This window comes from Notolepis coatsorum (genome assembly GCF_963971535.1).
Source record: "Notolepis coatsorum genome assembly, chromosome: 6".
NCBI classification, from domain to species: Eukaryota; Metazoa; Chordata; class Actinopteri; order Aulopiformes; family Paralepididae; genus Notolepis; species Notolepis coatsorum.
In genome coordinates, this window is record NC_140170.1 from 61,382,471 (window position 1) to 61,389,824 (window position 7,354).

Consider the following 7,354-nt stretch of genomic DNA (forward strand, 5'->3'; position numbering starts at 1 on the left):
TTTGCAAATACAGTACTGTTTGTGATACAAAAGTGTCCAGAAAAGGAGTGTATATACATTTGGCGTAGAAACTGTACATTGGAGGAGGTTGGTGGGGTGGGGTTGGGTGGGTTGGGTGAGGGCTGTACATTGGAGGTGGGGGGGGGGGGGGGGGGGGGGGTTGGGTAGGGGACACATACACATTTTACACTGTACATTGGAATGTTGACAAAGCCTTACTTGGTCATTTACTGTACAACTAGGTTAGGACATTTGTAGGGGCCAGTTTCGAATTGCAGTCTCACGTAGGTGTTTTTTGAGAGTGTTTTTGAAGGTGGGTAGTGATTCACATTCCTTTACAGCTTTAGGCAGGGCGTTCCACATTGATGTGGCATAATTGCGAAACGTGTTTAGTCCCTTGTTTGAGCCGAATCTGGGTTTTACATGATTTGTGGAGCTCCCTCTGGTGTTGTGATCGTGGTATTCACTGACCTTTGGGAAGTATTTTGACATGTACATGGGTACCTTGGTCGCGTAGTGTATCTTGTAGACCAGGCCCATTGCAAGTTGCTGTACTCTGTCGTCTACTCTAAGCCATCCTAGGTTGTCAAAGTGGGCAGGGGTGAGGTGGGTTCTAGGAGTCAGGTCAAGTAGTAGTCTGACTAGCTTGTTTTGAGATGTTTGTAATTTGTTTTTTAGTGCCTTTGAGGTGCTTTGGTACCATGAGGTGCAAGCATAGTCGTAGTACCCTTGAATGAGTGCTCCTGCTAGAGTCTTCAGGGTATTCTTGTTTACCAGAGAGGAGATCCGGTACAAGAATCGCGTTCGTTGGTTGACTTTTTTTATTACATTGGATGCCATTTTGTCACAGGAAAGATTAGCCTCTAGGATGGAACCCAGGTAGGTAATTTCATCTTTCCTTGTGACAATATTGTCACCCACTGTAACCGAGAAGCCGTCAGTCTTGCTGAGTTTGTTATTTGAACCGAAGAGAATGGACTCTGTTTTGCCCATGTGTAATGATAGTTTGTTGTCGGCGAGCCATATGCAGATTTTGCCTAGTTCCGAGCTGAGGGCTTTTTCAACCTGTAACTTGTTCTTGTCAGAGACCAGCAGGGCTGAGTCGTCCGCAAACAGGAACAAGTTGCAGTCACAAGCTGACGACATGTCATTTGCATAAATTAGGAATAGTAGCGGTCCTAGTATGCTTCCTTGTGGAACACCACAGCTCACTGTGAGGGGGGGGGATAGGGTACCGTTTACTTCCACCATCTGTTCCCTCCCCTCCAGGTAGGATTGTATCCAGCTCACTGATAAACTATCAAAACCAATTGCTTTTAGCTTGTCAATCAGAATGGTGTGATTGACAGTGTCGAAGGCCTTTTGTAGGTCCAGCATGACCATGCCGCAGTATTTGCCCGCGTCCACCTCTTGTTTGATGTGGTCGTTCAAGTAGAGAAGGCATGTGTCAGTGGAGTGGGATGTTCTGAAGCCAGATTGGAATTCGTAGATTAGATTTTTTTCCGCGAGGTATTTTTCGATCTGTTCGTATACTATTTTTTCTATGACTTTCGAGATGGATGTAAGGATAGAAACAGGGCGGTAGTTACCCGGGTCTAATTTGCTGCCCTTTTTGTGCAGGGGTGTTACTCTCGCAATTTTGAAGTCCTTGGGGACGTGTCCCTGTTTTATGGAGAGGTTTATTATGTGTGTGATGACTGGGGTGATGGCTGCTGCTGAGTCTCTGAGGAATTTGGAGGGGATGTTGTCATGGCCAGTGGCCTTGTTTGGTTGGAGGGCGCTCAGTTTTTTGAGTACCTCATCTGTAGTTACTATTTCCAGTTTGAAGTCGTCTTTGTGGACGCCTAGGTTCATGTAGTATGCTACTATGTGTTCTACCCCATACTGCCCTGAGTGGGAGGGTAGTTTGTTTACCAGTGTTGTGGCTATGTTTGTGAAGAAAGTGTTTAAGTAATTGGCTACATCCAGCTTGTCTGTGATGAGCGTGTTGTCCGTCTTTATGTTTATGTTTGAGAACCTGGTTTTGAGTTTTTTACTGCAGCCTAGTTGATTGTTGAGTAATTTCCAAAGTTCACGTGGTTTATTTTTGTTTTCCTCGGTTTTGTCATTGATGAAATTTTTTTTTGCAGTTTTGATCATGGAGTTTACGTCATTTCTTAGTCTGTTTCTTTCTAGTTTGAGTTCAGTCACGTGGTCTTGGAGTTCACTGCTCGTGCTTTTGGTAAGCTTTGACTGACTTTTACGAAACTCAGAGCATTTTTTGTCTCTGGCTTTCATAGCGGTCAGTATTTCAGTGTGCATCCATGGCTCAGCGCGATTTTTTACCCTGGTGGTTCTTAGGGGGGCCATTTTGTTTAGTATTGATGAAAATTTGGTTTTGAAGCCAAGCCAAGTTTCTTCAACCAGTGTACCATTGAGTTCATCTGACCAGTCCAGACTCTCCAGTTCAAGGTTAAAGGCCTCGCTAGAGTAGGTTTTGAGGTCTCTAGATGTGACTGTTTTGTGACAGCCAGCCTTTAGTTTTAGCTTTTTGCGGGTACAGAATATCATGTAATGATCACTTAACCCGCATGCTATAACCCCTTTACTGGAGATCTTGGACTTGTCAGAGGTCAGTATGAGGTCAATGGTAGTCTGAGTTGATTCACATATCCTTGTGGGTTGGGTGATTAGTTGGCTGAGGCCGTGCAGATCACAAAACCTATTGAAGGATTTGAAGACGGGTGCATTTTTTTGTTGCATATCCGTGTTCCAATCCCCAATAAGAATTTTTTCCGCATCCTCAGCTCCAGCTAAGCACACATCCAGAGTATCATAAAAACCAGTCTGTTCTGGTGGTCTATAGATTGTGCCTATTAGTACTGATTTTGCCCTTTCAAATAAGATTTCAATCCATGTGAGAATGCTATTCATCGACTACAGCTCGGCATTCAATACCATAGTCCCCTCCAAACTCATAGCCAAGCTCAGGGACCTGGGCTTGAACTATGACCTCTGCCAGTGGGTCTTGGACTTCCTGACGGGCAGACCCCAGGTGGTGAGAGCAGGCAACTGCACCTCCTCATCCATCACCCTCAACATAGGGGCCCCCCAGCGTGAATATTAAAGGCAGCCAACTTGTGTTCAGCTTTTCTCTGATTGGCCACGACCCCACGCCGCTAGCCCGCCCCCTTTTGCCGCGAGTGCGGCAGGAACCTTCAAATTCCCTGGTGCAAAATAAATCTGGTAGTTCGTTTATGACGTTAATTAATAATAAACACTGTTAGGACTCTTAATAATAAACACTGTTAGGACTATCTGACTCTTACTAATAAACACTGTTAGGACTATAAACACTGTTAGGACTATCTGACTCTTAATAATAAACACTGTTACAGTGTTAGGACTATCTCGATTCACGCGTCACTACTGTAACTAGAAACTCTGGGTGTCACTGTACATCAGTGTGGAACTGTAAGCTGTAACGTTATGCGTTATTTCGCATTTTTAACGTCATAAACCAACGCACTACCAGATTCACTCATCACTGTACATCAGTGGAGGCTGCTTGCTGAAGCGCCAGCGGGGCGATGCAGTGGTTTGTCCCCGGCTTCCGTGCGCCGCTGCCGGCTTGACTCGGTCCAGCTCCAGCAGCAGCGGCCGTGCTCTGTTGTAGAAGAAGCCCTTCAATGACAGAGCTCTCATATTTTGCGAATGCATAAACTATATCTTAAATTATGGCTATGTGTCTAATATGGCTGTCGCTTATCAATGACTTCGCGACAGCCATATTAGACACATAGCCATAATTTAAGATATAGTTTATGCATTAGCAAATATGAGAGCTCTGTCATTGAAGTGGGTGGTGGCAGTGTAACAGCGTTCACCCTGATGTAAAGTAGCGATTTTTATTGTTTTGTCATGACAAACCAATTACATAAGCTGGCTCTCATATTTGCGAATACAACAGCGGTCACCCTGATGTAAACAAAACAAGTCATTGGGAAGCGGCGCAACTCTCTGCCGCGCGGCAGCGCGGTCACGCAACTCTGTGCCGCGCGGTCACGTGGCCGTGTGGCCAATCAGAGAAAGGCTGAACGAAAGGCTGAACACAAGTTGGTTGCCTTTAATATTCACGCGGCCCCCCAGGGCTGTGTTCTGAGTCCCCTCCTCTACTCCCTGTACACACACGACTGTGTGGCTCAGCGGAGTAACAACACAATCATCAAATTTGCTGACGACACAGTAGTGGTGGGCCTGATCTCTGCAAACGACGAGAGGGCCTACCTGGAAGAGGTCAAGGTCCTGGCGGGATGGTGCCAGGAGAACAGCCTCTCCCTGAACGTCAGCAAAACAAAGGAGATGATTGTGGACTTTAGGAGGTCGGGGGTCAAGGACTACAGCCCCCTCAGCATCGACGGGGCACCGGTTAAGAGAGTGAACAGTTTTAAGTACCTCGGAGCCCACATATCTGAGGACTTGACATGGACCACACACATTGACAGTGTTGTGAAGAAGGCACGACAACGCCTCTACTTCCTCAGTAGCCTAAGGAAGTTCCAAGTCAGTCAGAAGATCCTTAAGAACTTCTATTCATGTACAATAGAGAGCATCCTGACTGGCAACATCACCTCCTGGTTTGGGAATAGCACCGCACAAGACCGTAGCAGACTACAGAGAGTGGCACGTTCAGCCGAACGCACAATTGGAGGGGGGCTTCCCACCCTCCAGAACATTTACAACAAGCGGTGCAGGGGTAAGGCTAAGAGAATCATCAAGGACTCCAGCCACCCGAACAACTGCCTCTTTGAACTGCTGCGGTCAGGCAAGCGATACCGGAGTCTCAAGGCGAGCACAGAAAGACTCAGAAGAAGCTTCTATCCCCAGGCCATCAGGCTGCTCAACGAACAATACACACTATGCAACAACCATCAAATGCACACAGCACACACATCCACACGCACACACTCACTTTAAACAAACAACACACTGCAGCACCCACTCTCCACACTTTAGATCACCTAAACACACTTTATATTTATTGGTAAAGGATTTGCACTACAACTCGTACACCTTACTGTAAATTGTACCTAAATTGTACCTCATCCCATTTCTGCTTTGCACTATATAGTATTGTATATTAGTACATTGCATAGTATATTGTATATTGTATGGTAACTCAGTTACTTCTATTCTGCACCGAACATTGTACATATGTCTATACTGAACACTGTGACCTCTATTTTTACTTCTATTTTACATGCTATACTATTTTATTTCATACTTATCTTGTCTAGCACAGTCTCTGGAGCGTAACAGTAAGAAGCATTTTGTATAAAAGTATTCTGTACTTCTGTATGACAACTATTAAAGAAACTTGAAACTTGAACTTGGGTACAGTACAGTACAGCTCAATACATACAATTGTTAAGGGGATGCAGACCAGAGAAAGACTTTCGTCTTGTTTACATCAGGGTCCCCCATTTTCAATTCATCATATGACACACACGACATACAGATAGACAGTACTGCTACATCTATACATTTATGACATACCAGATTTGCAAATACAGTACTGTTTGTGATACAAAAAGTGTCCAGAAAAAGAGTGTATATACATTTGACATAGAAACTGTACATTGGAGGAGGTTGGGTAGGTGGGGTGGGGTTGGGTGGGTGGGGCTGTACATTGGAGGTGTGGGGGGGAGGGGGGGGTTGGGTGGGGGGGGGGGGGGCACTGTACATTGGAATACTGACAAAGCCATACTTGGTCTTTACTGTACAACTGGGTTAGGACATTTGTAGGGGCCAGTTTCGAATTGCAGTCTCCCGTAGGTGTTCTTTGAGAGTGTTTTTGAAAGTGGGTAGTGATTCACATTCCTTTACAGCTTTGGGTAGGGCGTTCCACATTGATGTGGCATAATTGCGAAACGTGTTTAGTCCCTTGTTTGAGCCGAATCTGGGTTTAACATGATTTGTGGAGCTCCCTCTGGTGTTGTGATCGTGGTATTCACTGACCTTTGGGAAGTATTTTGACATGTACATGGGTACCTTGGTCGTGTAGTGTATCTTGTAGACCAGGCCCATTGCAAGTTGCTGTACTCTGTCGTCTACTCTAAGCCATCCTAGGTTGGCAAAGTGGGCAGGGGTGAGGTGGGTTCTAGGAGTCAGGTCAAGCAGTAGTCTGACTAGTTTGTTTTGAGATGTTTGTAATTTGGTTTTTAGTGCCTTTGAGGTGCTTTGGTACCATGAGGTGCAAGCATAGTCGTAGTACCCTTGAATGAGTGCTCCTGCCAGAGTCTTCAGGGTATTCTTGTTTACCAGAGAGGAGATCCGGTACAAGAATCGAGTTCGTTGGTTGACTTTTTTTATTACATTGGATGCCATTTTGTCACAGGAGCGATTAGCCTCTAGGATGGAACCCAGGTAGGTAATTTCATCTTTCCTTGTGACAATATTGTCACCCACTGTAACTGAGAAGCCGTCGGTCTTGCTGAGTTTGTTATTTGAACCGAAGAGAATGGACTCTGTTTTGCCCATGTGTAATGATAGTTTGTTATCAGCGAGCCATATGCAGATTCTGCCTAGTTCCGAGCTGAGGGTTTTTTCAACCTGTAACTTGTTCTTGTCAGAGACCAGCAGGGCTGAGTCGTCCGCAAACAGGAACAAGTTGCAGTCACAAGCTGACGACATGTCATTTGCATAAATTAGGAACAGTAGCGGTCCTAGTATGCTTCCTTGTGGAACACCACAGCTCACTGTGAGGGGGGGGGATAGGGTACCGTTTACCTCCACCATCTGTTCCCTCCCCTCAAGGTAGGATTGCATCCAGCTCACTGATAGACTATCAAAACCAATTGCTTTTAGCTTGTCAATCAGAATGGAGTGATTGACCGTGTCAAAGGCCTTTTGTAGGTCCAGCATGACCATGCCGCAGTATTTGCCTGCGTCCACCTCTTGTTTGATGTGGTCATTCAAATAGAGAAGGCATGTGTCAGTGGAGTGGGATGTTCTGAAGCCAGATTGGAATTCGTAGATTAGATTTTTTTCCGCTAGGTACTTTTCGACCTGTTCGTAGACTATTTTTTCCATGACTTTCGAGATGGAGGTGAGAATAGAAACAGGGCGGTAGTTGCCTGGGTCTAATTTGCTGCCCTTTTTGTGCAGAGGGGTCACCCTCGCAATTTTGAAGTCCTTGGGGACGTGTCCCTGTTTTATGGAGAGGTTTATTATGTGTGTGATGATTGGGGTGATGGCGGCTGCTGAGTCTCTGAGGAATTTGGAAGGGATGTTGTCGTGGCCAGTGGCCTTGTTAGGTTGGAGGGCGCTCAGTTTATTGAGTACCTCATCTGTTGTTACCATTTCCAGCTTGAAG